Source organism: Varroa jacobsoni, unplaced genomic scaffold (genome assembly GCF_002532875.2).
Source record: "Varroa jacobsoni isolate VJ856 unplaced genomic scaffold, vjacob_1.0 scaffold_1345, whole genome shotgun sequence".
NCBI lineage: Eukaryota > Metazoa > Arthropoda > Arachnida > Mesostigmata > Varroidae > Varroa > Varroa jacobsoni.
In genome coordinates this window covers 37804-60840 of record NW_019214247.1, presented here as the reverse complement: position 1 = coordinate 60840, position 23037 = coordinate 37804, and the positions used below count along the sequence as shown (strand labels likewise).

The window sequence follows — 23037 nt, the reverse complement described above, 5'->3', positions numbered from 1 at the left end:
CAATAAGCGGACCCATCAATAGACTGACAGACCGACCGACCAACACAAAGGAGCACCCAAGTAGACAACGACAGGCCAGTCTTACCCGACCAGCGAACGCCGTTTTTACTTATCGCTTATCATCGCCGTCTGCTGACGGTTACGCCAATCAGATAAAAAAAAAAAGCACGCAATCGATTAACGAAGTAATAACGCCTGTTTAGAGGGACCGCGGGCGTTGGGCAAGGCTACCACTATTATATAAAGCATGGAAGAATTTAGGACATATATACGCGCGCGCACACACACACAAACACCTTTAGACGACTATGCGACCTCAGGTGACAATTTGGTCAGGATTATCTCATTCAGTATTGCCATTATCATTACCAAAAGTCGGGGGGGAGCAGGGCAAGATTAAAATAGCAACAACGGTAGAGCGATCATCATTATTAACACAGAACATTGTATAGTCTATCCGTGTAATAGCCACATCGAGATACCGTTTAGTTTTAGAACAATACGAAGTTGTACAACGGTTTGTTGTTATCGTCGCAGCACATAGCTTTTACAATCGTTAATTAAATTTCGATTCAAGTTCTGTTAGGAACGATTGGAGCCATAGTAGTGCAAAGAAAATGAATCCTTTTGGAGATACGATTGTCCAACTGTACCATTGGATCAATGCTTCTTATTAATGGATAATGCTTGTTATATGGTATTAACTGTGTTAATGCACTTTTGTTGAACTTAGCTACTTGGTAACTTCTGTGTGTCACATTCATTTTGGCAGCACTTTCTCTCTTAACATATCGTTACGAACTACAGTGACTAATATGTTTACCTCTGATGGTGGGTGCCGGCTTGCCACTGTTAGAACTGGTATCGATGACAACCGTACGCTCACTCACTCACTCACCGTAATAACTCTACTTGTTTTTTTGTCGTCGTCGTCTCACTTTCTTTTTTCGCCTATCTCTTTTTCTAGGTGTTATCAAAAATCAATAGGCTTGACAAAAAGTAACTGGCCGGCACCGTCACCGTCCACTTAGCCAGCCAACTGACTCAAGAGTGGATCGTTCGTGCGCTGTCGCAGGAAAGGGCCTGGCCGATCGCAGCGCCGCACCGTTGCCACCACCATTGCGACTGTCATCACTGATGGGCAGCGCAGCAGGACACAGCGGCTAAGCAAACGGGCAGCGCACAAAGCCCATCAGTTCCATTGGCAAAGACTGCCACTACGGGTAACAACATTAGTTGTCCGTTCGCAGACGCGGGAACCGCACCGAAAACGCTCAAACCAAACGGGAAGCCGCCTAACTGGTCAGTCCTTTGTTGTCTGACGGGCCGGGATCAAGGAGAGCTATTGACAGTGAAACGCAGACAACAACAACAAGCAACTACAAGAAGGCCGACGCTAGCGCGCAACTAGCACAAACGGATTTACAGCGAGAGGGGGCGAGACAGAAATAGGGACCAACAGGCTTACCAATAATGACAAATGAATAACTAAGGCCATACTGAAAGTACTGCTGCCGCAGCTGTTTTTGCTATTACAGACCCATTGCATTGATGAATGAAGGAGTCCTACGAGTGACAAACACCGCATAGACGGACGGACGGACAAACTAGAAAACGTTACGTTTTCCTATCCAACTAGATGTCCATTTACATGACTGACAAATAGTCAGAAATTATGAATTTCCGATGAAGTACGCGGCCATCAGTAGATGTTACACGGACATGTATGAGGCCGCTTGGCACCTGATACAAATGCAATCAACAGCGACTTTTAGCCAACCTGCGTACAGATAAGGAGATAACTACCATGCACGTACAAATATCCAAAAGTGTCGGCACTAAAGGAATGGTAACGCCAGCGAAATGAACAAGCCAGCTATCTGTAGTAGATACGCGAGCATACCATAAAGAGAAACAAAAGAATAAAAAAGAAATTAAATAAAGCTGATCAAAGCGAATCATGAAAAAATTAAGGAGATCGAGCGAAACAGGTTCTACCGAGAAGTTTAGCTATTTTTTATGCTTGAAAACAACGTGGCCCGCGTCCTTGGTATGAATACGTGCGTCGAATAAGTCACATCTGAAAACGACGGTACAAACCTCTTGTAATAAGTTAAGAAGTGGAGAATAGAACAGTTCAAAAGGAAGTTGTAGTGGTGGCATCTAATTGATACTCGTCGCAGTCTAAGATACTTCGCAGCATTAAGTTTAGGCTCATTTTAGCCCTTTTTCTGCTTAACGTTGAAGTATCCGTGGCTAATTTTATTATTTATGACGATATTTTAGGCCATTGAACACTTGCCTATATAATGGAAGAGATAAAAACAAACGTTTGAGCGTAGTAGGTTTGTGGCTAAAGTACCTCGCCAATAGTAGCTCCGTGTCATCGTAATATTTGGACGATATTTGACTAGAGCCATTGTTTTCAGCAAGGCTTTTGGTTTAACGGCTGGCGTCATCTTCCACTGATGACGTTTGGCGAGATTTCAAAGAACGACATTGGTAATGTTAATTCTAACAAACAATTAAAGGAAATGCTTCCATCCACGGATGAATAGCTGCGTAACGTTCCGACGTAGCGTATTATCTTATTTAGTACATACCGTAATAGATACCAATGACATAGTTAGCAAACTTTACTGCGATACATTAGTAGTATGCGATCTAATATAGAGATAGCTGAGGCCTTCTGGTAGATATATATACACGCGTATAGATCTATAGCTATGGGGAACATCAAATATCAATGCCGACTGTCCGATACGTCGACCAGAATTATGGCTATTGGCAACGTAGACAACATGATTATATTACTATTCTCTTGCGTCAGTCGCTATCGCAGCCGCATCCGGTCGCGGGTCCTATAGCGATTTTTTACAGAATACAACAGAGTTGTCAATAGCATCACGTGCCTGTCGCGAAGCAGGCCAGCGGTGCACGTCGTACAGGGGCGATGGAAACAACTTCTGTAAAGTGTACCCAAACACAGTGTGCAACGTTCCAAAAAAAAAGTGGCAAAGGAAATCTTATTCCCATGGTGATGGCGCAATTCTGATGCATGTTTATGCTTATTTATTAATCTAATTATTATCTGGGCCGCAGCCTACCACCCAGCTTCACACAAACTGAACCCACTTGGTGAGACATCAAACTATTGGACCCAGCCACTGGAAATAACAACCGATTTGAGTCTACTGCATCAGTCATCAGGGAATCCGAACAAGGGCGCATTACGTAACGAATATGTGAACAGATTCACTGTATTGTTTGTTATAAAGCTTTGAGGCGGTTTTTTAGAATAATTTAAAAATGAATTTTTCCCACACATACAGCAGCTCCGTTTCCTGTATACGGCTCGTAGACTAGATGAGTACCACTTGAATTAATGACAGTCTCGATCTGGTCTCTGTCATAGATTTCGTCATTATGTTACAAAGAGCCCCGTACTATATTTCCCCTTTCTTAGCAAGTGAAGTATTGTTAGAATACACAGCTGAATTCCTTATAGTTTTGGTGGCTGAAAAAGACATCATAAGATCTTCGCACGGTGTAACTGTTATACCATACGAGTCTATCTACTTGCTATACTGTCGCTGGAAAACAGTTTGATAACGCTGCAAAATTTGTGTGGATAGCCTAAAAAATTGATCGACGAGACCCCAACTTCGTTTGTATAATAGTCGATGTTTCAAAATTTAAATTTATATCATACGCGTCGTGCATTTTCATGTTCTAGGACTATTGCGGTTCGACTCGTGTTCGCGGGACGGCAAGTGTTATGACTCGTTCTATAGACGTACTATTCAGATCATGAGATACTACAAGGTCTTCTACCGAAGACCTCATGGGTTAGTTAGAAGGTTAGTGGGAAGTATATTTGCCTTCTGATCTTAGAGACACTTTGTGGTCTAGATTCGAACTTGAGCATAGGCTGACTTTGTTTCCTGCTGGGAGCTAGCCGTCTGATGAAATGACTAACGGCGATACAGGATGTAAAATTCAAAACATAGAGATACGTTCTATCGGTATTTGATGCGCAGCCGCCTTTCCTATTATTGACTTTTAGGTAACGAGTATCATAAATTAGATTGACAGATCACGAAATATGTAAGCCTCCACTGTGTAGGTAGCCCGACCTTTCCAAAAATGATCCGTCGTATGATCAGAAGAAAACGATCGCAATTCGATATGGGTGCTTGTATCAGTGATTCAACTGATTCCTACAGCTGCCCCTGCAGCTGCTGCTGCTGCTACAGCTGCTGCTGCTGCTACAGCTGCTGCTGCTACTGCTTTGGCTGGCGTGAAGACTGACGAAAGCTCTGCTACTGACATATGTCAGCCATATCGTTAGAGCAAGGACCTGAAAAAACCTAATTGCGCGCCTGCGTCTATTGTGTGTGTTTCGGTCTCAGATCGGTTTTCTGTGCGTTTTCGATTTCTCCGAACTCACTATTCGAAATAATTAGACGAACTTCGGTAAGCTGACAGTTTTCTGAACAGCTACATATTTGGGTAATGCAGGTACTACCATATAGATGTATGAACAACAATTTAATGGAGCTAATGCTGCAACATGAAAATCTACAAACGTACCGAAACGAATAAAAAGAAATTACGTTTTTAATGATTGTCCGCTTAACTGTATTTAAAAAAATCGTGAAGACATGTATGTATTTTGCGCAGACTGTGATCGAACGTGAGCAAGCGAAGTGTTTCACTTTGTATAGAAACGGATGCTTAAGAAATTTCATTATAGAGCTATTTACTATGGGCCGTCGCAAACTAAGCGTTATTTTTCCTAGGTATGTTTTATTACATTAAATCATTACAGGTCGTATCTAGCAAAAAAATATCCTAAATGGTATTATTTAATTGTTGTCTTTGAACTAGTTTCAAAAGGTATAGTTTGGGATATATCTAATTAGAGAAATTTTCGGTCTCCGGCGAACCCTACTTTTTTCGCCTTATGATTTCCAACTTTCGAAGGCTACTGCCTTCGAAAGTTGGAAATCATAGTACGAGCCTTCATATAGGACGTACTTGCTGAGGAGGAGGTTTCGCGTACAGGGTAGGTCTTTAGGCACACAGCATTTCATTTCTGTAAAATTAGTCCTCGAAAGGACGAGCTGTGTGGAGGGTTTTGTGGTCTGAAAATTGGCACTCGCCTTGGCCGCACCGGGCCCATATTTGGGCCACATAACCGTGAAACGGAGCAATATGTCAACACGATAATTGTCTGCTATCTTTGTATCACTGGGATACTATAATAGATGAGCTGTGCTAGATAGTCGCGTTCCAAAAGGCAGTGGCTGCCAACTTGACGGGCTACAATGTACTTTTCATTGCAGTCGCTTACCTTTCGTAGCTTGCCGGCCAGACTCGAGTCGTTTTCTTCAATGAATCAACACAGAAACGAATCGATTCTGCATTGAGGATGATGGTGAGCAAGAGGTACGTGGCATGCTTCCAAGACTAATATATTGGCCTGAACATGAAGCAGGACAGAGCTTACGGACCAGGACGTTGCGGTACTCTGTGCGAGCATCAACGTTTTCGTACCTAACATTCAAACAGAGGACAAAGTACTAAATGCTTGCTAATGACCGAAGGCATCGCGACTCCAATATCATTAATCTAAGTGGAACCAACGACTAGGAACAATATTGTTTACTCAGCGCATTTTCTAAATAAGAGCTGGGTTTAGTTCTCTTGGGCAAGATTCATTTATTCTAGCTTAAAAAGAACATCCGTAACAAGGAGCCTGAATCCAGCAGTCAAATAAAATGGCCTTGTACAATGTGTTACAGGCTCAAGTTTATCTAACTGAGCAAAGCCGACCTGTCTCTGAAGTAGACGCCTACAAACTGGTCTCGTACACTTATCATAGTCAGTATATGAATAGAAAATAAAGTCTCGCTCTCGCAGCTGTGTAACCAAGTGCACATGTAGACCTTATGTTGCGCCCCCTATCGAAAGGTGCCTCTTCCCGATGAAAAAGCAAGTTGACATTTACTTGTAAGAAACATTATTGTTCTCTCTTTCTTCTCCTTTTAAAAGATAGCTATCGTCATGTAAGTCAACTTTTTTCTAATATTAACTAATTTGAAATGAAAAATCACCAAGTTTCCTCCAATAATCTGTAACAACGCCTTAGAGTAATACCAGACGCAAGACTCGCCCAACAAGATCCGTTCGTCCCATAAAATTGGGTTTATAATATATCAATGTTCGTTCGTCTCCCACTTAATCAATACATCAAACCCTGTTATATGAACGCACACTGCTCCGACTGGCCTAACGTACCTAGCATTGCTAAGCTGTTTAATGGCGTTATTCTATAAAACATCATAAAACTCGTATTACTTCAAAGGTTACTCTCCCAGCACATAGGGATGACAATGATCGAAGTTCAGACATGGAGCCTTGTCGAAGCGAGTCGCCAATCGTCTTCCCCTTTCGACGCGAGGTCGATTCGAAGCATCAATCATTCCTCGGCTCACCGTGGCCCCAGTCCCACAGAATCGGGGCTAATCTAATGTAGCACGATACGTGGCATATCACCTATATCACGTCACTCGGCTTCGTATTCGTCTTTCTTCTCTCTGATTTGAAGCTTTCCCGTTGAAGGTCGCTGCGGTTCGTTTCCCGGTCAACACATCGACACCGTAGGGCCCTGACGTAGTTCTTCGTACACGAAGCCGTTCTTCTCTTTGTTATTACCGCAGCAGCAACATCATCGATGCATTACATTTATAGCTTCGTCTCTGTCTACCTAGAGTATGTTATTACTCGGATGTTTACATATGAGCGCAAACATACGTTTTTGCTGTTCTTCTAGGAGGTCTGCGATGGCTGGACGACGTGTTCGCGTAACACTGCTGTCGATGTTGCCATCGATGAGACTGAAGCTGATGCTAGCAGCCGCAGCGGCGCTATGATGAAGAGATATAGTAAAAGTGTCTACAGAACGAATTAACACCGATTCCGGCCAGTCTAGAGAGGAAAAACTCAGAGGTTGAGAGAGCGTCCGACGAAGGTCGAGAGGACTTCATTTTCTTTCTGTGCTAATCCAATCGTTTCGGCCGCGCGCCCGCTCGTAGCCTAATCTGCGCCGCGGTTGAAAGCCAGACTGTCCCTCTTCAGAATCAAAAGGATCACAAAATGTCCTAGGAGTCTGTTTACCGCGGCCATCGCGACAGGTTCTACGGGACCGAGCACTCGTAAGCTATGAACTTTGCGAACCGGCAGGGAAGGGAACACGTCATTTCGCAATAGCTACATAATCGATGATGTACCGAAGTAAACGGGCAGGACACGACCGACCAGCTGCACAGAACGGCCGGACGTTGCGTTCGCTGCTAGAAACGAGTGAAGCAAGGTACAGGGAAGATATAGAACAAACTAAAACAATGAGTCTACGCTGTCGCTAAGCATTTATTCAGTTCTACCAATGAGGTCACTGGGCAAAAGGTCCAGTTACAAGCGATCTTGAGAGAACTTAGCTCGAGAACAATCTCACGCCGGTTAATGCCGCAAGTTTAGAAGGGGTCAGTCTCTTTAAGCAAATACTCTCTGAAAAGACCTAATGTTTCGACAAAGAAGCTGTAAAAATATTAGCTTTTATAGAAAAACGAAACAGACCCTTTTCTTCCGAAGTGTAAAAAAATTTCACCTGTTACCACTGTCTTCGACAGATCGCTGCCAAGCATTGGTCATTATGGAGAAGCATTCTCTGTAGTGAGTCAGGCTATTATTATCAGCATGGGAGCAAAGTGCACTTGGATCATTAAAAGATAACTCACATCCCAACGTAAACATGGAGACTCTTCATTTTAGTTGATGTTCGTACATAGATGTTTGCGGATAGCCGATTTCCTCGATATTCTTACATCAAGCGTGAACAAGGGACGATTTGCTATCTATGTGACAAAAGAAAATTAGATCAGTTAATGTTGTAGGGATATCGAAATGCGCCCAGCTGCTGTAAGATTTGGCCGCGCTGACCAGGTTTAGTTCGATCTTATTTATTGGAAAGTAACAAGTATACCAACGGCATGAAGACATGTGTCATGATCGAAAAATTAGGCGGAACAGACGACATAATAGGCTTACGATTGTAATGCAACATAAATTTCTACCAGTCTAATTGGTCAAGTATGGATATGATTATCCCAAAGGTCGTGTGTTTGTTGAGGTCATTGTGAAATGCGCTAGCAGTTTGTCCACTCTAACGTTCGTCTCAAACCCATCACTTGTACACACATCCATAACTTTGCCGGTGGACCATGAACAGCCACGTATTTCTGCGCTATGCGTGGTTGAGTAGCTAGCTAGCTAGATGGCTGGCCGGCCGGCCGGCCGGCCAGCCAGCCAGCCAGCGGTCGGTCCGTTTATCAGTGGTGATTTTTGTGGTCTCTGTGAGATTTTAGTAGTTTCCCTGGTCACCGTTTACTCTCTACTCGGTGATAAGTGGATAGGGTCGGTGATGGCGGTGCGCCGTACTGGCATTCTTAGTCTTGGTTTCGATCGATGGCGTGGTGCTCGCGGCATTCATTTTGTCCCTGTGTGCTCATCGGAGGGGTACGATCTTTTCTGTCTGTCACTGGCTGGCTATATCACGATGCTACCATTACCATAGGCAATCGTCCAGTCTGTAAAAGTAGTAGCAACGACGGCAGCGGTGATGGTATGAGAGAAAGAAGGCGTTTACTAGCTCGCTGTTATTTGCTGTTGTGACGAGTTAGCTCGCTTCTTTGACAGGAGAATTGGTCGGTTGAAATGTTGAAAAACAAACACAGAAGCTAAAGGGGCAGGCTGGAAGAACAAGTAGTAGACGTAAACAAAGGAACACAGAGTGGGCAAACAAAATAAGGCGAAAAATGGCAGCGACCAAACTACACGAAGTTTTGGTTTGATATGTTATTATTTCTGCTGTGATAATCAACGTCGATAGAAGATGAATGACACTCAAGGGAGCAGAACGATTTTCAGAAAAGCACGACGATTGTTTGAAACGACCGTACATTGAAGCCTGGGTCCTGCCGGTACGGATCATTCATTCATTCAACAACAGCAAAAAACACAGGACAAAACGACAATAAAATACAACAGTCTCATTCACATTAAAAAAGCCATATTGGCATAATAGAACAGGCAAATCCTGAAATTGTTTAATAACACATGCAATGGGGAGGGGGTGGGTGGGGGTTACGGAAGGTTTTCATCGGAGCAGATGAACTTCAATGGGAACCTAATTAATTTAGACAAAAAACAGCCTTTCCGAGATATATGTGTGTGTGATTGTTTATAAGTGAAGTAATTAACTGGTGAGCCAATAGCACAGCGTACTAACCAGCACAAGGGCTACTGCGATGTGAGCAGATCCCTTGGGAAAATAAGTGAGAAAACAAAGTAATTACCCTCTGTTTGCTGTTTCGCTTTCAACTTTTCGCTGTTATGTACCAATATGAGCTATCTTATCTATGAAGCCTACTATTCACGCCTTATGGAATCTGATGAAGGCCAGCAAATTCAGACACGCTAAGACTATCACAACGTGACTTAAGACAGCAAAGTCAAAGAAACATACAGGACGGAATCGGCAGAGTATTTCGGACTCGTCAGTTGGTGGCCAGCGGTCTAGAACCCTGGTCGTCTACTAAGCGAAAACGCGGATTTCCCCTGGGCAACTGCTGGTGCTCCTATTACAGCAGATGCTGTTTGTTCATTTTTAGCCTACGTTTAAACGCAGCCCGCACCACAGCGTCCGTCTTTACTGGGGCCTGATTCGAAACGGAAGCCATGCTTAATATGCAGTTATATTTTAGTTGTGAAACACCGCACTACATCGACACATGAGACTGCACTCACACTCGTCCACTGAAGGTCTAGTATATATCATCTCTATGATTTTCTCTGGCGTTAACCGAGTTCCGGTTAGAAAAGTGTTCTTGTTAGTAGACTTTGGTACGGCACATTAAACCGTTATAAGTCTGTGGAGGCTATGCTGATAGTGAAACTTACCGTAGAAAGGTAGGTAACTACAGAAGTAACCAAAGTAACAGAGTGTACAAATAGAAACGGTGTACTTCATTAGTCTTCTACTTTTTGTCTTTCTCACATACTACCGTAGCTCGTGAGATCTACGGCAATTTATACGACCATTGATCAAGTCTTCACCAAATAGACTCTAATTTATTTCTGTATACCAAAAAGGCGTCGATCGATTCTGTTGTTATGTGCTATCGAACAATATACAAGTGGCAGTTAGAGCGAAGGGATTATACTAGTTCTTGTCAGCTACGGTCTCATCTTTTGTTGTACGTAAGGAATACGCCATACTAGTGACGTCAATATTTGAATCTGTGTCCTCTTTCTTCTATTTGAGTTGTAGTCGTTGGACTCCGCTAGTGTTTCGTGTAAGCATGACCCGTACCCATGATATTTCTCCCGGCTGCATTTTTTTCGCGGGAAAATCAAACAACAATTTTAATTTACACAGCTTTGACCTTACGGGCACAGGGATTGTTCGTAGGGATTCACCAATGACTCGTCTGCTACCGCTCGCTAATGGCAAAGCTGATTCATGTGATATCGGGCATACGATACATAACATACAGTTGTGTGGACCCAGAGTAAACAACAATTGACAATAACAAACTTTTGCGACACTTGCCAGGTCGCCAAACGAACCGTTGACAAGTTATGAGTATCCAATCACCGCCATAACAACAACAACATTGACAAATAAAGCAGGCATATTCCGCGTTCGTTTGCCACTGCTAGAACACTAGTTAACCGTCACTGTGTATCATATAATGTTCTATGATCGACGGGATCGATAACCGATCAAGTAAGCTGGATCACTTGATTCATCCGCAAAGGATTATTGAATACTGACTGCCCAGTGACTATGTAAGTGTATAAAATTAGCTTAAATAGTAAGTGATGCTTGTGGGTATTGCGGAAACAGGTTTTGGCTGCGCTAGTAATAGCTCGGCCTCGAATTAGAACTAGTGGGATATTGGAAGCGGTGATTTCGAACTTCAGGCGGAATTAGGAGGGAACTATCTTTCGACTGGCAGCTAGCCACAATCATCAACTTGTCATAACAGATAACTAGTCGTATAATAAGCTTTTGCTCTGTATCTGGATCTATATAGACCAAGAGAGATTACGCTAGAGAGACAGGCTTGCTGTCCTCTCTCATGTAGGTACACTTTCAAACATTCGATGAAAAATGAAACGGTCGTTCGGAACGAACGAAGAAATGAGGATAATAAAAAAGAAAGAGAAATAGGCCAACTCGTTCGTCACGCACACTTACTATTGCTGCTGCTGCTGCTGTTATCAGCCAGTGCGATTGATTGACTGATTCATACAGAAGAAAAGACTGATTTCGAAAAGCTCGGCCAAGTGACATAGCGTAGCAGGACTTGTCAGCGGATCGTATAGATAAGCCTGGTCGTCAGTACCAAATGTATTGCAGTAGTATAATCAACACATGTTCATCTTTTCCTTTCAAACCGCACTCTTTTATCAAGTGTTAAAAGGGACCATTTAACAGTAGCAACAAACGTATCCGATTTAGTAACAACTGTTTCGGAGCCACGTGGCCATGAGCTTCACTACATGACCCTCCCTACCTCTCTCTGTGGCAAGATTCAGCTGACCGAGTGTTTCGCGCGATACGTCCAAGTCGAGCACAGCCGTAACATGGGCAACGATAGTAACCCAGATAATAACGACAACAGGAAGAGCAGAACGTACCGATTAACTGGCCCTTTACTAGCAGAATACGTATATGCCGTTTTAAAAGCTGCATACTTATCCGTAACGGAAAAGGTTTCCCGACACAGTCTTCTTACTAAGGTATAGACTTGAAGCAAGATAATTTGTCAGCAACATTAGTTTAATATTGTGCTAATGTGTAATATAACAATATTATCACGTTGGGTGGCATTGAGTTTTACAGGTTCGCATCAATAAGGGTAACCTAATGAGTGAACGGAAGCAATTTCCTTATTGAAGATTCTCACACGAAGCAGAAGCCGCGAAAAAAACACAGCTCTAGCAGAACAGTCGAGGTGGGATGGCAGGCTAAAAGTGGATCAGATAGGATTTCTGAAAGTTAAAATGCATTCTTTTACGCTCCTTGGAGTCGAAGGCCGGCTGCGTATTCGTTTTTAGTTGCTCAGCGCCCAATAGCTGGTGATACCGGTCGGCAAGCGTACAAGCCGTTCATCTTCCTTTTTCCGAGCTTACGATATTGCACAAACATAGGGTACGAACCCATTCTAAACTTACGACAAGGCGTTCTCGTATAGCCGTTAAACGATCGTGTTTAGTTCCACAGAAGTGGCAGTTAGAGATCCTGCTTCCAGGCTTAGGCGCCTTGTATTAGTGCACGGCGTACGGTGTTGATTGATTTCCGTCACGATATATTTGAGCGGGTTTTTGGCTCGAAGCATACAAAACAAAGATTTAGATTATGGTATATCTAACTTCGTTACATGAATAGAAGCACAAAAAGTTCAGGGTACTTAGATGCATCCGACGAGCGTACGCTCCAAAATTATTACTACACTTATGGATTTGGCCTTTTTAAAAAAGGAGCACGTGTAGCGTATCCGATGGACTATAAACTAAGTCATACATTTTTGTTTCATCTCTTGATACTTGAGCTTCCTTTTCAAAAATGCGGAGAGATGGCATCTCGTCCACAGCTTACCTATAGTGTTACGCATATATACACGCCTAACAAATAAGAAGGTTGTCTAGAATAGACTGGACACGCGGTACATACACAAGTCATATAATTTCTTATATATATATAAAACATATAGCCTTAATTTGCTTTCTTGCACAAACGGATTAAGTAGGCTGCTTATAAAAGTCATTTTTGAGCTTGAAATTTATCTGTTGGAAAACCATTCCTAGTGTGGAATAGGAGCCGAACAACGGCACATGTCCTCCAAGATGGTTGACTTGTCCATATCTAATGCACCTAACTATACGATTGTTGTGTTTCGTGAAATTGCTATTTTGGCCGTTTGTTATAGACTAGGTTCTATTTATTTATTTATTTTTCGGTAAAAGCACCTTGAGTGCGTCGATTGAACGTTTTCGATAACAATGGAGATACCTAGCAAAAATCTGCTAGTTGTAGAACGGATGCTAAGAGATCGATTTGTTAAACAATTAGTTCGAGTTATACGTTTGGCCCCCAGGCACTACTTCGGTCGACTGGCCCCCACTGAATCAAATTGGCTACACTTTATTCACTCCTGAACGATTTGCCGCCCAGCGGTCATTCACATCTGGAAAATATGTGGCAGGACAAATTAATAGGGTGTATAGGCTGCAGTGAGCCTAGATTTATATAAACCTTTATTATTTATTTTACGTGTTATACGACTTAATCTCGGTGCAATATCATCATATATCGGTTTGTTGCGTTTTTGCAGTGACGTGCTGCAGCAGCATTAGGCCTTATCGCTGTTTGACGTTGGGCTAGAAGTGTGTCCTGCCAGGTTTAGCATTTGCCGCCGCCCTATCAGGAGCGGCTGTTGCCGTTACCGCTGCGTTTCCAATTGCTGCTTCTTTGACTGACTCGTTGGTTGACTGGTTTGTCTGCCTTTTCGCACATCATCTTTGCCAAAGGCAGCGCGACAAGAGCGAGCCGAAAGCTGTAATACATCGCCAACAAAACCAGTCACAGCAACAACCGTAGCGGTAACAAACAGCCGACAATGGACGAACGAGCGGCCTGGGAGCAGGCTGGTGCCAATAGGCACAGCGACCTCTGCATATCGCGAGAGAGCGGAACATGTATGCCTGAGTTGACAGTACAAGCCAACGCCGCCTCAGCGGTCCTTTAGTTCGTTCGTCCGTCCAGCAGGCCGACAAGCAAACGAGTGAGCCACAGCAGCGGCCGTAGCCAAGCTGCTAAGTTATCTCAGTCGGTCGGTCCGTCGAAACTTTGCTCGTTTCGGGAACAACGAAAGCTTGTTGTGGTTGGTATCTAGAGAGGGCGGCGCCGGCAGACGTCAAATAAACTTCATGTTTTATACACATGACACAAACACACCACCGGTCGCAGCGGCCGCACCAGGCTAACAGTGGCCATCTACAGAACCTCTGTAGCTCGTCGTGCGGCTTTTCCTGCCACTGCGGATTTTGATCCTGACTTTGCCGCTGCCGATGCTATTGCTACGTATACTGCCGATGGTATTGGCGATGTGAATGTGGCTACTAACGGCCGCTGCCGGTGATCGTGTCACATGTACACACAGCGGTCGGTGCGCTCATCACTTGTTCATTACATATACAAACAGTCGAGCGTAGTAAGCATTTGAGTAGAATCGTTTTGAGTCATATTAACTCACATATACCCACCTATATTGCATATATTTCCATCTGAGCGACACCGTAAGTGTTGCTATAAACATGATGCTGGCTGGCTTATAAGCCGTCAAGCGAACGACGGCGCCTACTTAGCCGGGGCCTCGACAACTACCGAGAGTAGTTGCGCATTGGATGCCTCGTCTCCTGACTTTGTATGCTTACTAGTGAGGCTAGCAGCGACGAGAACGAGAATATATGACCGAGTTAGGTCGATGCACGTTTGTAACACGAGAGAGCGAGCGGGCGGGCACCGAACGATACCGGCAGACTGAAACTAAGCTCGAGGAAGAAAGCTGTGAAGATAAGGAATACATTAACGATTGATAATGGCGTATAATGTTTTACGTGCGCCACTTCTGCCGTCAGGCATTACTTCAAATAGTTGACTCTCCGCATCGGACTGGATGTGACCACACCCGGACCCGAATCTAAACAGACGACCACTTGTTCTTACTTACGCCACCACGTCTTACGTCTTCTTATGCCACCACGAGGACTTACTACAATGTGAAAAAATCGCCATGCTAAAGAAATTATGATGAGACGAAGTAAGATTCCCTCTCTATAGAATTCAGCAGGTGCAGCAACAGTGCTTTATGCTTAGAAAAACATCACCTTGAATTTGTGCGAAATTCTTCTTTACGAATGGGAGGTTTGTGCCTGTTATTGTCTCCCCATAGGAGGAAATTCGTAAGCGTCGGAAATCATCGGATCGACCTACAGAAAGTTCGAAGTTACATTCGAAGGCCATCAGAAACTTCTCACTTTGGGCTAGCCAGCTGAAAAAAATGCCCTCGCACTCCAAAAAAAAAGGCTAAGATATAGAAGAAATGAAAAGCTTAAATGAGGAAAAATCTGAAGAACAATGAAAAAATGTCAAGCGAGAGAGGAAGCTTGGCGGCGCTTATCGAAAGTGGAACACACTGGATTTCTTTGAACGATTTAGAGACTCTCTGACCAACTTTCCCGCGTACCATCTTAACATATGGTTCAGTGGAACCGGTGGGCACTCGTAGAGAGTTTTACGACTTCTTTTTTTGAGCTGACACTTTGAAATAAGGACAGTATAGGAACAGACGAGAAACAATGTCGACAACTGCATATAATGAAATAATGCTAAGCCAGTAGAACTGAGAAAGAGGCACGTTCCGACCTGAAACTGACTGGAATAAAAATGAAAGGTTAAAAAAAGAAACTCAGTTGTTTATAAAACTGATCAGTCCTAGGAGAGATATTTCATTGAGGTAGGCTCGGTGTGACTAGATCATATATCCCATAAATAGTCTTGTTCCGTTTCCGACATAGTTAAAAGTACCGATGTAGATTTTTTTGCAGTAGCTTATTTTATGTATCTAGTCGTATCAATGAAACAGTAATGTGCATATAAGTGATTACTCTTGTCAACGTATCCGATATGCTCCATCTAGTTTATATGTATGGTCGTATCGCATAACGACAAGCGCATAATTGTTGAATCTAAATTGACGTTTGGTAAGTTTCAGTATTCATGTATAAACGGCTTTCTACATAGCTTCTCTATATGGCAATATATATCAGATGACTTTTTCAGGCTATCAAAAACATTTTGCCACACTCTCTAAGCATATATACAATGGACGCTCATTAGCGCAATACGGCAAAAAGCCATTTCTTTACCATTAGTCATTCATATTTATTATAACACAGAACGGCGCTTTATTCCTAAAACATTATTCACGCAGTCAATCCTATGATCACACGAAACAAACATTTGTTCACAGATCTCAACGTTTACGTAAAACACCGCCTTGTAGGTATTGCCCGACCCGGTATACATATAGCTAATGGATACCTTTGATCTCTGATTGATTGGCTGATACACTTAGTTCCGGATTCGTCGACCCGCCCGCTTTTTTTATTCTCTTAGGAAAAAAAAAAAGGCCAACCTTTGTGGGCACCACCAGAACTTTCGTAGATAATAGTGATTAAGCAAATTATTCAACGTCGCCCCGAAATATATATATATATATATGTATATGTGCGGCTATAGGCTAGAATTGCATAGTTTGTTTTCCCATTTCAGTATGTAACCTCTTTGATTTTCTATCATCTTTTGAACGATTTACGGTATGGCGTATCCTTTTTCGCACGCGCCCATGTCGTCGTCGTCCTTGCTCGTTCTTCTTTTTGGTATCGCGACTGCTAGGGGCTTTTCGACTTCGTTTAACTAAAATAGCATCAAGAGATGGTAGTTTCGCGCTTTGTTTGCCTCTTCAACTGTTATAGAACCCGATGATGAAGTCAAGCTAAGCTAAACTGATTTGTTTTTCTAAAAGAGAGCTCTAAGCACCAGCACAATAATACGCCCGCATGCGGTACAATAGATAGCCAAAAGAAAGAATGTTAAACATATATATATATATATATATACATGAGAAGTAAGCGTAAGGCTTCACGCACCTCTTCGTGTTTTTCGGCGATTTTGTATTGGGTCTTGTGTTTTGCGAAGAGGAACAGAGCTGGGATAATTTTTGTAAAAACTCTATGCATACTCTACACGTGGCTAGACATTTGTACGTTCAGATGAAACAATTATAGAAGTTTTGTGCCGTGTACAATAGTCGCATAGATGAGAACAGTTTGGCGACCTTCAAAGACTATTCAGATCCTTTCTCAGCTCGTTTGTCATAAAATGCTGAAAGATATGAAACAGATGGAAGGCTTGTGCCACAAAGCATAACGCGTGCGCTTGGGCAGCGTCAGAAGTTCACCTGAGCACCTTCTGCGAGAGGCGACCGAAACGGTCCTTCGTACGGGTGCGCGAAAAAGCTACAGCCACAAGTATAAGCATTTAGTTACTTTAGAGAACAACCCGTCGTTGTGGTCTCCCTTTTGATGCTTTACTTCACTGCTTTTCGTCTGTCTTTTGACTAACGTTTGTTATCGTTGGACGCCTTGGATGATTAATTGTGCAGGGAGTCATTCCTCTGACTGTCTCATGCAACATTATATAGCACAATTGTTCAAATTATGGGTAACACTGTTCTGACGAAAAGTGTTAGGAAATCTAGATTCTGTCAGGAATTGTTTTACTGTCTCTCACCATGTCGTTCTATGAGGCTTTTCGAACTTTAGAATTTCAATAGCCATACGAAAAATACGTGTTGGCCTAAGTAAGGCTTTGTCTCTAATATATTTTGACACGATGCAGCAGAACTTTGGTAATATTGTTCGTTGTGTTAAGCGTTTTGTTAATTAAGTGCTTGATGCTTTGATATAACTACGTGCCAAACAAGGAAGTAACTGTAAGGTACTCTATAAGCTTTCACTAAGATAAAAATTGAATCTTCAATAGAAACTATAACATACGTCATATAGCGTTGCGTACATGCGATTCACCTTATAAGGCGTCGTGCGGCCCTCCGATACAACTGCAAGCATGTTTTATACACGGAACAACTCAAAAGTTGTTCGGATTTGTTTTAGGAGCGTGAAATATGATTAACCCGAAAAACAGGCCTTGGAGCGGGCCCGAGGGTATTTGCGAACGTACGGTTTTGGGTAGGGCAGGTTATGTCGCAGTGTATATACTACGAGGGGCTTCGCTACTGCGTTGCTACCTGTACAAAGCGACGGGCATCATAAAACAAATTATACGCTTTGTGAAATCAGTGTTTGAACGACACACAGAACAATGTTGGCAAGCGCCTCATCCGCTGCAACTGAAAGCTCTACTAACGTTTGATACGGCTCATATCTCAATATGTGTGCTCTCTGAGATGTGTTTGGGGCGCGATGACCCATCGTATAGATAGATATTTAACAGTAGATATAAGTTACATGAGTTCAGCCTCTCGACTCATACTTTGGGTAAGGCAAGAGGGTATGCAACAATAATAATCTAAGTTAATTCTAAATTAGAAAATGTTTAAGTTACATTATGGCGAGACGAATGACCTCGAAAGCCGATTCGCTATTAGCTGCATTTCCTTCTTATTAGGACCACTCGTTATGGGCTAACTGTCCTGCATTTTGCGCGGCCTAATGTCCCTGTGATACAATTAATAAGTAACTATTGACATACGTATTGTGGTGTACCAAATCACTTTCAAACAGACCGCAAACCCAGTTTACCACCAAAAAATCAAAACAGTTATAATATGTCACTTACTTAATTATAGTGCTTATTGTCATCTGGCTTTGTAATCCTCAAACGACCTTAAGGTCCAGATATGGCAATGTACGTGTGAGCTTGTCTCTGTAAAAAACAGATGAATGAGCTTATTCTTTGGAATGCGTGTGCGTTTTAAAAAAACAAAGTGTGCTTTTTGCTCGCCGTCGTTCGGCACTTTCCGCATTTAGCGCTCCTTATCTTTTTCATTCTTTAATTAATCCTGATCGTCGTTTCGCTCGCTGGTTGACTCGCGCGGTAGGTCAAAGACGAACCCGGCTGGTGGCAAGTGACTTTCCACCATTGTCAGAGTTGTGTTTGCGCTGTTGTTTCGCCGAACGACGAGCTGCTCTTGGGTCGCACCTTTATTCTCTGTCCAATCGTTGAGCTTTATTAATATAATGCAATTTTTACCCTTTCAGACGGAGTTGAAGAAATTGCGAATTTGGCGATCGATAGAAATACTGGGACGCAAAGACGACGAGGGATCGAATGATTTTTTTTACAGCTTTCCGTCTTACTTCGCCTTTCCGGCGTCAGCAGAGACCAAAGGCGAAGAAGACTGAGGTAGGCAGCGGGAGGTGAGAGAAACTGCAGGAGCTGGAATCGTCATGACTGCTGTTGATGCCAATAGCTACGTTTACCACCGGAAAAACCCTTTCTTTGCCTGCTTTCGTTGTTTCTGCGTGTATTAATTCGCGTTTTTACCTGTTAGCCACCTGTCTGACTGGCGGATAATAAGAGATATTCTTGAAAATAATAATTAACAAAATATAATCTGTTGGGTGAAAGATACGCCAATAAGGTGATTTGATAGAGCGAAGCGATGCGTGGAGTAGATCTATCTTAACACCATGCCGGCGGTGATTTTCGCGGAGTTCAGGGCATCGAGACGACTAGAACTGCAGACTAATCCGTTTGTAGGACCGTGTTTTGATTAATGGCAAATTCGAAATTTGATCTGGCGCCTTGTTTCGAAAACATGCGCCATTATGCCTGTGGCTTAGTGGATAGGCGTATATGGCTATCTTTGTCTGCGAATGTCTCCGTATTCCTGTATATATATATATATATATATATATATATATATAGAATGTATGCGTTAAGTGTAATGGGATTAGCGTAATGATGCTTTGATATTTTTTTTGTTTTCGCCTTCTGCTTACAGGTTTTCTTTTATCTAACAAGACCTGTCGTGTGATACTCGTTGTTGGTGAGATTAAAATCAGCGATTCCTGGCTTTCTCAGCCCGAGGTTTTTTTAGATGCGATGACAGCAGTAAAACAAATACGTGTATGCAAATATATTATAATATAAATAAAAGTTATATACGTGCATGCACGCATCCGGTGCTAGAGATCCTTTGGCCATGGTAGCAACGGTACAGTTGAACTAGAAGCTACTCATGATAATTTGAACACATAAAAAAGTGGTAAATGTATGCAAAAAAAAATAAAGGCAAACATTTGCGTGAATCTATGTTCTCACAAGGTCTATCGCTTATATTGACGTTATTTTGCAGATAGGAGGTTTATTGCTATTTGACTCTTTGGGATATGTGCACGTTCGTGGGACAAAAGTATAAGGGCCATTCACTAAAATGAAGGGCGCGTTCAATAAATAACACCATTATTTGGCTAAGTTTATGAATCGTGCAATGACATGCTTCATGGAACAGGCATCGGTATAGAAAGCATAAGGCCAAAACCCAGACAAACGGTTAACCGCGCATAAACGCAATCAAGAGTTTTCCAGCCATTAACCCAGAAAGGGCTCGGTTCGAACCTACGAGCCGAGTCCATAAATTCCGACGGGCCTTCCACAGGCTTCATCTGAGTACAGCGGTACTGACGATTTGTTAAACTCGGAAACAACCTACACCTAGGTACCTGAATGTGTACACGTATTAGACGTGATCAAAGGTTTAAAAGGCTTATTGCCTTTTATTGTCCGAGTACAACGCGGACATTGAGCGGATTTCCATTGAAAGGCAGACCCACAACACGTGCCTACACGCGTACGTTGCATATTGCATAATATAATTTACACTCTCATAAATTCGTGAATAGCTACAACGTAATATCGACGATAACAATAAATAACCCGATTTAGTTTGACAGACCATTTTATCAGACGAATATATATATATATAAAAGCTTTGCTTCATGTGTTAATGGTATTACCGCTAGCCGACATTCATCCGCTATGGGTCGCGTGCACTAGAGATGCCCAAACAGGGACAATGAATAGCGAGTAGAGCGAAAAAAAAGCCTTATTTCAACGAACGACAGAATCGAACCAGTCGGGCATTCTGATCTGGACGATTTATTGTTAGCGCCAGCGCCGTGGAAATTATCAGTGGCGCCACTACTGCGACTTCTGCTAGCGGTGTTTGCTGTTCTTATTTTCTGCTGACGTCCGAATTGTCCTTATCGATACTTCTATGTGTCACTCGCGGATTGGACAGAACGAGTTAACCCGTTAGGGGGTCGCCGCGGCCGGAACAGCCATAATTAAATCATTCCTTTAGCCTACAACTCAACGCGTTTATTAATGTAAAACGGATACGTTTTCGCGTGGCGGCTTACTTACGTCCGCCGATGCGACTCACCGCTGATGCAAAGCATCAGTGCACCGAGCAGGTCTGCACGCAGCAATCTAAAAACGTACACTCTGCATACATAAATTGTGGGCATCGATCTTGAAAGACTCAACCATGGGGGTTACTACCTGACTGCGTTCGTCATGCTGCAAAGTTGCGCGGCCGTGGCATTGATTAGAAATGGCGGAGTGGAACTCTAACAAATTTCTAAGCCAGCAAAGCGATCCGTTGTGCAGGTGGAGCGCAAATCTATACTGGTGACTTCTTTGGTAGCCAGAATAAACTACAATTTTTACATTGTACAGACGAAAAGCTACATAAAACTTAAAATGTAGTTCCTTTATTTGGATGCTTGATCAGTTCAAATTCGTCAGCAATAATAATAGCGGTGAAGGGAAATTTTCGAATTTGTCCTGTAACGCCACTGATAAATCGCCAATAAATTGATTGCGTATTTAGAAACGTCACAGCATCATTCGAAATTGTAAAGATTCGCAATGTAGAATGCAAATACAGATCAAGCTGGTTCCAATTTCGGCGTATTAATTGATAAGCTTTGTTTTCTTAACAAGAAATCTATCTATCGTGTACGACACTTCGCTGATAGATTATACGGTAATTATTCTCATTTTAACTGTAACAGCTACTGTTGTAATGTATTTAATAACGGTCGACGTTTACAAAAGACTAGTGGCTTATCTGAAGCAATATCGTGAACAGTTGCCCAGCCAAGTCCCAGTGGCAATGTCGGATGCATTAATAACGAAATTAATGTTTCGGGTTATTATGGTTATTACACTGAACAGCTGGCTCTTACCAGTACGGAACAAAATGTGCGTACACCCGGTCTTCAACCATTCTAGGTGGAATCAGCAAACATGTTGCATACCCAACACTGCACTACGGTGAGAACTCCGCTCAGATCATCGTATGCTGTCAATTTTCTGTGAAAAATCAGATTTCGGTAGACTATCGTATAAAGGTAATCTTCCTGATTTGAGCCAGAAAAATTCTAACCAAGGAATTAAGCCAGCCATAGTGTCGTTGATCGGTCTAATTGGAGTGGAGAGAAAAGGAAAGGATTATGGCAACATCAACCGTGCCAATCGCCTAGAAGCTTTAATTTTAAGCATTTGAGTGTCTTCTCTAAAAGTCGTTGTTTTCGCAAGCGTAACACAATTGGCACCTAGAAAATTGTTCTCGTCAGCCGGATTGTTTTAGGAGCGCCGCATACGTCTAGAAGTGACGCACACTAAAATTCGAATCATTAGAGGATTTTTTACACCACAACTACCACATGATGCCATCCAAGATCGATGCAGAAAATCGATCAGCAGATCTAGGACGATTCACAAAATGACCCTTAATTAAAAAATCTTCAAGTTGTCGTTCTGGAAACGCTGCGCAATCATTCAGACATTTTCTTTCCGTGGCTGACTGCAAACAGTCCTTTTCATTCGTTTTCCTAGATTTCATTGAAGTTTCTAGACTGCCTTCCCTTTAAATTCGATTTACGCCTACATGCTTTTATAATAAAATCCAAACCATTTGTTCACCCGCTCAGGCCATTTGTCGACGAATTGTTCATTCAACAATCAGTTCCGTTAGGTAACGCAGTGCATATCACGCATTTCCTATTTAGTTGATAAATAATATAGATCAAGGATGACAGAAGCAAATGGTAAGGAACTGATAGAAGGTGTTATCGTATTACCGCTCTTGTCCATACCGACAGCAAAACGGTTTACGTACAGCTGCGTGGTTTCTGTGACCCGCTGACGACGTCCTGATTAGGACACTTCTAGGACGTGCAAACGAATCCGTTCCCGTCTTCGAGTCCCTGCAAGCGACAAGTCACATGTACTATGTTGACTATGAA

At 42.6% G+C, this 23037-nt stretch overlaps 1 protein-coding gene and 1 long non-coding RNA gene across 4 annotated transcripts in view; both read right to left on the bottom strand.

Moving 5' to 3' along the window:
• Positions 1–1948, bottom strand: part of LOC111269024 (uncharacterized) — a 62968-nt gene extending 61020 nt beyond the window's left edge. For both annotated transcript variants that reach the window (XM_086971915.1, XM_022848328.2), the window contains exon 1: positions 824–1948. The gene's annotated coding sequence lies outside the window, so the exon portion shown is untranslated. The remainder of the gene's footprint in view (positions 1–823) is intronic.
• A 3694-nt stretch (positions 1949–5642) lies between these two features.
• The window catches only part of LOC111269022 (uncharacterized), a 55189-nt gene continuing 37794 nt past the window's right edge, over positions 5643–23037 (bottom strand). Inside the window, exons 3-4 of one of the 2 annotated variants that reach the window (XR_015314435.1) lie at positions 22911–22998; positions 5643–8651 (exon numbers count right to left, since the gene is read on the bottom strand). This is a non-coding gene — a long non-coding RNA (uncharacterized LOC111269022). The remainder of the gene's footprint in view (positions 8652–22910; positions 22999–23037) is intronic. The other variant, XR_002685513.2, reaches the window with a different exon arrangement.